The sequence below is a fragment of the Empidonax traillii genome, unplaced genomic scaffold (genome assembly GCF_003031625.1).
Source record: "Empidonax traillii isolate 1590-97213 ecotype Southwest subspecies unplaced genomic scaffold, ASM303162v1 scaffold247:size2371522, whole genome shotgun sequence".
NCBI classification, from domain to species: Eukaryota; Metazoa; Chordata; class Aves; order Passeriformes; family Tyrannidae; genus Empidonax; species Empidonax traillii.
In genome coordinates this window covers 1140790-1150907 of record NW_020955440.1, presented here as the reverse complement: position 1 = coordinate 1150907, position 10118 = coordinate 1140790, and the positions used below count along the sequence as shown (strand labels likewise).

The 10118-nt window shown below is 39.1% G+C and overlaps 1 protein-coding gene across 5 annotated transcripts in view; it reads right to left on the bottom strand.

The window, feature by feature from the left end:
- ENOX1 (ecto-NOX disulfide-thiol exchanger 1) overlaps positions 1–10118 on the bottom strand; it is a 361423-nt gene that overhangs the window by 235552 nt on the left and 115753 nt on the right. The window lies entirely within an intron of this gene.

Below are 10118 nucleotides of genomic sequence, written 5' to 3'. Positions count from 1 at the left end.
ACTTTTATAAACTTTTACATAGTTTTATAGGTACTATAAGTTATAGGTCCCAAGATGGCTGCGGGTGTCTTTTCGAGAACAAAGAGAAATTGGTGCCAAGAAGAAGGTGGAGTTCGATAAAGTAAACAATTGCCTTGTTACCTGTTAATAACCAATTATAAAGGTATTTGTAATGCATGTTTTCAGCTGGACAGTGACCTGTAACCAATTGTGTGCTTCTTCTCACGAGACCTTGTATACAGATGCTATAAAAACCCTGAGCTATCCTAATAAATCAGACATATTTTAGACCTCATAGGTCATGTATGTATGTCTCTGAGAGCCTCCCGGCCAACAGGAGAGGGGACATTAATCCATTGGAGGAGGCTTCTTGTCTGCTCACAGAGTTTTTTGTTCCCAGGGATCTGTGGTGCTTTAAATGTCAGGCAAAGTGTACCATGGCATGGGCCTGCATGGTCTGGGTGATGACACCAGCCTGCTGGACTCACACTGAATGAACTAAGGATAGTTCTGTTGTGGGTCAGAGACAACTGGAAGCCAGATAAACTCACTAGCAATGCTGAGGCCAAGTTAACTGCACTGAGTCAGAGCTAATGAACACTGCCAATCACAGCAATTTATAAGCTCGTACTCAGCATCATGCTAACTGTGCTACACAACTTCTGGTTGGCTTGGAAAATGGACAGAGGGAACTCCTCTGCTGTGTAGATGTAAACCCTTAGCTGTAGGTCTATGGACTCTCACTGAGCATCTGAATCCTGGGAAGCTGAAGTATAAACCAAGGATTTCAACTTTTGAGGAAATTCTGCAGAACAGAGTACAAATGGAGAACTAAGGGAGTGAGGAAAAGTCTCTCAACCAAGGCCATAGGCTGTTAAATTACAGCTCTCTACACTGATTTAGGTTTTAAGTCTTAGGCACATCATGCATTCAGTGGTAAGACTGTCAACAGTTCAGTTAAATACCACACACAGTTAAATATCTTCAAAAAACCAAAACACTGTCATGAAGGACATTCACGTAGACTTGTGGGGGGTTTTTTATAACTCAAAGACCTTAAAATAATATGATACATTTGTCTATCAAACACTGACTTTTTTTTTTTTTGAAAGCTCATCCTGTGGCACTACAAGCTGTCTGCTGACCATATGGCTCTTGACAAATGTTCCAACAGATATCCCAACTCACTTCAACCTACAGACAGAGCCATGAAAAATCAAAGATGTATTAATGGTGGAAGGATTGCCGGAGTGACCATTATAAAATCTGGCATCAAAGGCCTCTAGCATTAAAGGAGAATGCTCCTGGAAGGATTATAGAAAGATCAGACGTTCAAAATGCTTCATGCCCCAGAACAAGAGAACAACCAGCGTTCTCTGTATATCTACACTTCACTGGGAACAGATAGTGCAGTTGATTGATCTCACTCATGTGTGACAGACATGAAAACCTGACAGGAGCTCTTCTGCAGAACTTTGGCCAGGATTTCAGAAACACTGCTGAATAGCTCAACCCCATCACCTCCCCCTCACCCCCCGCCAAAAAAAAAAAAAAAAAAGAAGGAATATTGGACAAAAGTATGAAAGCTTGTTACAGAATAAGCTATGTGTTCAACCTGTTACTCTGTAACCCCCTTGTTTCTTTGTCAACTCAAAAAGTAAAAAAGGTGTGTGAAGAGAAAATAAAAAATGTAAGAACACTCAGGATATTTTCATGGAATGACAGAAACACAGAACACTTGATTAACTACAAAGGAAACTGGTGGCCCAAAAACATTAGAAGAACAGCATTATGAAGAAATTAAGTCTCCACTAAATAAAAATCCCGATATCAGTCAATTTTATAAAAAGGGGGCCATATTTCAGACTCAGCTCTCTCCTGGATTTGACCTTTGCTTTCAAGATCTTTGGTAACTCTGAAACATTTTCCTTTATTTTCTTTGGTGCTGGTTCTTGTTTCAATTAGATCAAGTCAGGTTTACATTGAGACTGTAAGAATAGGGACATCTGTGTGCTACCTGTCAAGTACTGTTGTAACTAACTTCAATTGCACTTGTAAGTCTAGTGCCTCTGTGAAGTCCCATATTATGAAAATTGTACTTTGTCTTCCCTTCCTCTAGTGTGTGTAACATTTCCATGTACTTTTGTTGGGGGCTTCAAAGGTAGAAAACCTTCCTAAGAAAACCACTAAGTACAATAGTAAGAAACTGCTGTTATCAATAGTGAGAAGAAAGAGTTCATTTGCCACTCAATGGATGAAAAAACTATTTTTAGGATCAGTGGTGATCAGAAAGCCACAACAGTTAACGCTGAAGATAAAGGAGTAGCAATTCAGCTCATAACAGGAAAAAGTAGATTAAAGAGAATCAAGATAAATTAAAATATTTCAAATTGTCTGGATCTTATGAATTTCACCCTAGAATACCTAGATCACTGACAAAGAAAATCTTAGAACTGCTGGCAATTAACCTTGAGAGGTGAGGTCAGAAATAGTTAACTCAGCAAACAGAAATAGTTAACTCAACAAACACTCAATGGGAAATAACCAAACAGGATTAGTTTTACTATCAAGGACCTGAGGACCAGTAGATCAGAAGCTTCAACTGAGTCACTGTCATGTATGTATGAATACCAGATTGGAAATACAAGGGAGAATGTTATCTACAAGACACATGGGGGAATTCTCCTTTTTTACTTTGCTTTGGAAGGACTTCAACCATAACCTTGGGTAAAGTGTTGGATGCTACATTTTAAGGAGGATGTGACTAAATAACAGTGAGTATTCTACAAAGCATGACAAAAAAAATTGAAGGGCTAATTCGTTGATTAATCCAAGGAAGACAAAACTTGGGGAAACCTGACAAAAGACCCTGAAGATCTCAAATACAGTTGCAAGGAAAAAGGAAATATCCTGTTCCTGTTCACTGCAGGTATAACAAAAGTAGCTCATATGTTACAAAAAGAAAAAAAAGCATTTTTCTAATGGTAAGGAAAATCAGGCATTGGAATGAATTCCCCAGAGAATCTCCATCACTGGAGGCCCTCGGAAACTGATCAGCCACAGCTCAGATAGGAAAAGTGTCAGTAGAGTTGATGCAGCTGCAGGGCCCTCAAGCTACTTCCTAATTTTCTAGGATAATTTTAGGAAAAAAATCTGTGGTTACTGAGATGAAGAACAATTTTTTTTTTTTTACTTCTGAGATATTTTGGGCAATAGTATGTACTACCTTTTCCTTGGTTAATTTTTAATAGTCTTCTGAAAGCTCAAAGTTAATGAGTAGCTTGACCCAAGATATCCTTTCATCTTTCTACTTTCATTTTTGTTCTTTGAGCAAACTGCTTGGTCAAGCTTTCCTCAGATTCTTAGAATACCTCTTGAACACAATATTCGGGAGTCTTTTGGGTTTTTTTCTGAATGTGGGATCAATAACATTAAGTAGGAGCACAGTCCTTCATGGTTGCCTATAGTGACATTTGGATCATTTCTTCTGTAGAGTCAACCAACCATATTAAAGTTGATATGGTTTCCTTTAAGTTTTTCTTTTTCTTTTGGTTGTTGTTTGTTTGTTTGTTTTTTAACTTGCGGCACTGAGTAGTCACTTTCTCCGTATTTTCCCTCTACTGAAATGATAACTGACCCTAGAAACCTGAGTCATTCTGTAGCAGTATATCTTGGGACCCTCACTCCCAGAAGCGCTATGTGTGTAGATGTGGCACTTAGTGACACGGTTTAGTGGCGGACTTGGCAGCACCAGATTAACAGTTGGACTGGATGATCTTAAAAGTTTTTTTCAACCTAAATGATTGTAAGATTCTATGATTTTCTATCATGTAAACTAATCCAAAAAATCCTTTAACGTTCCATTTGAATGGGTAAACTTTCTTTATACTCTAGCTAAAAAGCAGGAGAGAAAGGACATTAACCTGCCAATATTGTGCGGGGCTGTGGTGGAAAAAAAATTAAAGATTGTTTTCTAACTGTTCATTTCGGTTGTCACTTGAACACATCTCAACAGTCCTCGTTTTTAAAGTATTCTCTTCAGGTTTCACTACTGCTTCTGGAGACTTGGACAGTAGAGGTGACAGTGGATTTCTCCTCTTAGCTGGAGAAGATGTTTTAACTGCCTTTCAGAAGTGAAATAAATTTGTATCTTTCTGTATAGGGCAACAGACTTTCACTGGATCTGTAGCTTATGACTTTTATCTTGCTGTGACATCTGCTTTGGTCAAAGGGATTACTCCTCCTGGAAGGTGTCAATACTGATGATGTTCAGTGGAGCAGCTGTCCTCCCTCTTCTATTATTATTATTCATGATGTGTAACTGATTCTTCTGAGGGCCTTAGGCATAGAAAACTTAGCAGTTCTTTGCTGTCTTTCTTTTAAAGGGACCTAAATGGACAATTATTGTTTCTGAAATGTGCTATGGCCACCATTTCGTCTCATCTATTGTTCAGATATCGCTGTGCAGCCAGAATGTGGACAATGAAAAGGTGCAAGATGGGTCATTATCCATATGCTGAGAGCTATCAGTTGCACACTTAGTGCTTCTCCAACAACGTCATTCATTACCTAGTATCATACGGAGAGAGCTTAACAGATGGAACAGAGAGAAGACACTACCAGTGACTCCACCTAGACAAAACTGAGGCAAAATATGGACTGGGGTCATTTTAATTGAGGGTGTATCTCCATAATTAATTATTGAGCTTTTAAATTCTGTGCTTATTTTACATAACTTGTATCCATCTGAAAGTCATACTGACTATATTCAGCTTCTTAATGCTGGCACTTGTGTCGAGAAATTAGCAGTATGTGGAAGGATACAGGTAAATGGGAGAAAGACAGCAAGAAAAGTGTTTAGAATGGACATATAAGATCTGCAAATGCTTACTCTGAAAAACAGATTAATTAAATCAGCTACAATGTAAAGTAATTTTTCCTTCTAATATTTGACAAATTACCATAAGGTAAGTTATGTTCAACTGTATATCTATAAATAAGACACCAAGTGGCTTCCAATGGAGCAAACAGAGCATAATCCAATTTCCGGATTTCAGAAATACTCAAGTGTTGTGTAGCCCTGGAAGAGACTACATGGGGTGGCACTGAAATATTCCTTACTGGAAGATTAGGTAAATAATCACCCATTATCTAGACAACTCTGCTCTTGCTGGTAATGAAGGCAAATGAGCCAACTTATCTTTGCTGTCCCTAAATTGTTCTTGGCTGTTCACACTAAAGATATCCCTTCTTTTTATGTTATGTCTCAAAAGTTAAGATCAGCAAAGATTATCATCTAATTGCCACTTTGAAGCACAAGATGATGGCACTGGTGTAAGAGTAGCAAAGAGGTTTACCCTAATCTCTGACTATGAGCACTTTGTGTAGTTTGCAGGAGTCTCTCAACCGTTCCCATTCTTCTGGGCAGTAGCTATCATTAACATAACAGGGAGGTATTTAAGGATGCTTCTGGAGTGTTCCTCCAGCAGAGGAAGCACTTGCCACCAATCCTAGAAAAACCTTGAAAAGAACTCAAAACATAAAAGACAGTGGAAGCTGCTCTCTGGGTTGGTGGTTGATTTGTTTTCCCTGTATTCATATTAATTTCAGTCTCTTGCAGTATCTCTGGCCACAGCCCTTACTCAGATAAGCAAAATGCCATTTTAGTTTTTCTAATAATCATTTGTTCCATGACTTCTTTTAGGTAACAAAAAAACAGGTGAATGGTCACAGGTACTTTGAGCCATCATTCAAAAATAGAAGTAAAAAATGTATATAGAAACATAGAATTGTTAAGGTTGAAAAGACCTCCAAGATCATCAAGTTCAACCATTAACCGAGCATGGCCACATTCACCACTAAACCCTGTCCCTAAGTGCCACATCCCCATGTTTTTTGAATACTTGCAGAAATGATGATTCCATCACCTCCCTGGATAGCCTGCTCCAATGCTGGACAATCCTTTCCATGAAGAAACTTTTCCTAATATACAATTTAAACCTTCCCTGGTACAACCTGAGGCTTTGTCCTCTCACCCTACCACTTGTTACATGGGAGAAGAGACCAACTCCTACCTCACTTCAACCTCCTTTCAGGTAGTTGTAAAGAACAATAAGATCTCCCCTGCGCCTCCTTTTCTCCAAACTAAACACTTCTATCTCCCTCATAATACTTGTGCTCAAGTCCTTGCACAGCTTCGTTGTGTTTATAATAGCTTGCACATACAACTCACGATTTGGACACAATAGCCTTTACAAAATCAGAGTCTGGTTTGAATTTTTTTTCTAATAAAATGTAACTGTCCCTCCATGGTAGTTTTGTGAGATTTACTTCCCCCATCTTCCCATTTTATTCTCACATGTTCCCTTCAAGAATCTAGCTTACAGATTTTCTCCAGCTACCTAACTATTTGTTTTCCATCTTTTCGATAATTCAAATATATGTATCAAATGCACACATGGAACATTTCCAGGTAGTAACATTCCCTCTCTTTTCTTCCTTTTTGTAGCCAGGTAATTTACATATAAGGTGCACAAAGATAACATGCTCCTCCATGGTTCTGGTTTGTGCATCAGCTCCCCCTGCTTTCTCTTTGTAGCCCTGCATTGAAGCCTCTGGTGGGACAGCTGAGTCCTGAGCAAAGCCTGGTGGTATAGAGGGTTTGACCCTCTGTGGCTTTAAGGCAGGCATGTGTATCTAATGCAGTGGCAGCAGATTTGTGTGCAGTGCTGGTACACAGATCAAAAGTACGGTTGCCATGATTACATGCTCGGGTGGAAAAGTGCTCTCCCTAGGCTCTTCCCTTCCTTTCTCCCTCTCCCTCCCATGTCTTTTGACAGACTGGTATTTTGCCAGCTGTGATTTCATCACTGAAGAAGCAGCAAGATACTGGAGCAGTGCTCCCTCCACCAAACTCCCGCAGGAGCCAGCCCAGGCTGACCATGCACCCAGAATGTTTTAACAGGAGGACATAGCAGTGGAGCCCAGCTCCAGGAGTCAGAGGCTTCCCATCCCATGTGGTGGCAATGAACTGTTTTCACCACTTCTGTTTTTCCCTGCTCCCCATAAAACGAAGACACTTGTTTAACCATTAGGGTGTCAAGGGAAAAGGTTTGAGGACACCCCAAGAGGCATTCAGTGACCACAATGGAAAAACTTCAGGAACTCCGCCAAAGCAAGAATAAGTAATAAAACTGTCAGGGAAAGAGAGGCTTTTCAGAAGAATGTGTTGAGGGTTCATAGGCAGGAAATAAAAGAGAGATTAAGAAAACAAGAACTGTGTAAGAGGAGGAGACACAAAATAAAAAAAAAATAAAAAAAATAATAAAAAAAAAGAGATTTGCAGTGAAAGACATGGGATAAATGGCAAAAGATGACCTAGGTTAAACTAATTATTTAGCCAGATCACTATCCTGTTTTTTCCTTCAGTGCCTTTACCAGATGTTGCAGAGAAGTGGTACAAAAGGTACCTACACAGTTGCAGAAAAAGCCTCACCGAAACCCCAGGATGAGGATTGCTGAGTTCAACCTTCCATTAGGTAACTGCTGTGTAACTGCTGTAACTGCTTTATAAATGTGTAATATGAAAAATACATCTATGATGGCATTCCTATTCCTGTAAATATCTATTTCTTGAGATACCTTTTGATAATACCTTGGGGCAATACTTTCCAAAGGGAAATTGCACCTTCTATCTCCTTTTCAGTAGAACTGTCTTGCCTTTTAACTTAATTCGTTTTCCTTTGCTTCTGCATTATAATGAAGGTGCAGCACACCCATACCCAAACTATTTTATTGCACTTCGTATACCTACATTGAATATGTGTATGTATCAAATTAATATCATATTTACCCTCTTTTTAAATTACATGATACTAATTTGTATGTACATCACAATTTTTCAGGAATCAGACTTGTGAACAAGGACATTTTTAAAATGTGTTTTAGAGAGCAATGTCTAAGCTTTCTCCACATAGCAGCTGTTGACTATATTTGTATCAAATTTTTAAGACACAGGTCTAACCACACTTTGCTTTGGCAATTTCAACAGTAACTCTTGGAAGTCTTGGGTAAGTGTTGATTCAAAAAACACTCATAGACTTGTCTGGAATGGAAGATTTTATAAAGCTGCTGCTGCTGCAAGTAAAGGATTTACAACCCAAATGCCGATACCGCAACTAGTTTTCTCCCTGTATCCTAAATGTCTTTCAGTGTTTGCACTTCTTTCTCTCCACCCCCTGCTAAAGAAAACCACAAATATTGCCCTAAGGGAGATCATCATTAAAGAAAGAAACAGTGCAGTCAAAGCCTCAGGATGACACAGATCATTCAACAGTTGTTCAATTACACTGAAAAGCTACTTATTTTTAAACATGGAGCTTTCACTCAACACAGGCCCAAGGCACCACTATCAGATTTGTCTCTGCAGTATCTCAACTGATCTGATGTAGGGCCTTTGCTCATTACAGAAGCCATAGCCTTTTGTGAGGTTTCACATGTAGGTTCAAAGAGTTTCTAAAGCATCTTGGAGCTGTGTTGCCTTTAAAAGATATTACCGAATCATAATCATTTTCAAGAATAAATTAAAAGTTGTTTTGGATACCACTCATTCCCTTAATCAATCTGATATTGGTTTTGTTTAAGGTTTACAGGTCCCTTTCCCTGCAGAATTCCTACAGGCTAATAGAATAGTATATGACCACAGAGGCAACATGGACAGCAGTAACACCCAAAGTACTCCAAAGTAAACCAAGCATATGAAATGGAACATGTTCCAAAATGAACATTTTTGAAAATTATTATTTAGGACTACATAGAGCTCCCACAGACTCTGAGAGTGACCGACAGCAGTGCATGACTATCCAGACGGAAAAGTTGATTCCCATAGGTTTTTCTGGGAAGATTTCTATAAAAATGCTGTTCAATATTACCTTTGAAAGCAGTAAGAAATCATAGAATCAAAGAATCAACTGGGCTGGAAAAGACCTCCAAGTTCATCAAATCCAACCCTTGATCCAACACCGCTGTGGTTACTAGACCATGGCCCTAAGTGCCCCATCCAGTTTCATCTTAAAAACCTCCAGGGACAATGAATCCACACCTCAAATCTTTCTCCGTTATACATCTGCATAGAAAAGCATATTGAAATGCAGGGGAGTGTTTTCTGCCCTCTAAATCAGAGCAATCGTGGGCCACAGTGCTTATAACACTATTGTTCCGGTTGACGAGGACATTGCATTAGCTACAGGCTCCTCGCTGCTCCTTGCCATGATGACACTAGAGGAATCAAATCATTAATATTCTGCTCCTTTTACAGTCTTTTAAACACAATCTTTTTTTTTTTTTAATTTTTTTAAACTTTTCATGAACCTGAGCTCCTCCTGACCTGAAAGCCTCAGTAATTCTGCTGACCCTTTGCTAAGTGTGTTTCTCAAAACATCTATAGCTATAACTGTGGGTCAGCTGCTCACATGTTAGCAAGCTGGGTAGGAGCAATCGATTGCAGGGCCTTTTAGGGTAATGCAGTTTCAAAACACACTGAAAGGCGTAGCAGTCAGAAGAAAATGACGTACAGGTCCAATTCCTTTCTGCAGTTCAACTCTATAAACTGCAGTAATTCACCTCAAAGGAAAGATGAACGCGTTGCTCTACATCAATACAACCGTAACAGAACCGAGTTATGTCTTAATCATATTGCAAGAAACAAAAATAATTTTTTCACAACACTTTCTCCACAATATAATTAGATTTGGTTTGCATGCATTCAAGATAAAAAAGATAACATGTTAGTATAGGAGTCTACATGCTGAAATAGTGTCCTCATTCCATCCAGAACAGGGTTAAGCTTTGCAATAGCCAGGAGAGGGCATGGCTAGGACTGAGAGGTTATTCTCTAACACCTCACATCATTTTCTAGGGATAGAAGGGAGGGCTCACTTCTGGGTCAGAGTAGCATGGCAGAAGGAGCAGTCCTGCATTATTTGGGGTTTCTCCATGCTGAGCAATGATGTTTCTTTTCTTGTACACTCTTTTATTAGTACTGTTGCCATCACTGGTAATTTCTTATCTCCTTGCTGTTTCCAGTAAATTGTTCTTACGTCAACCCCTAATCTTTACCT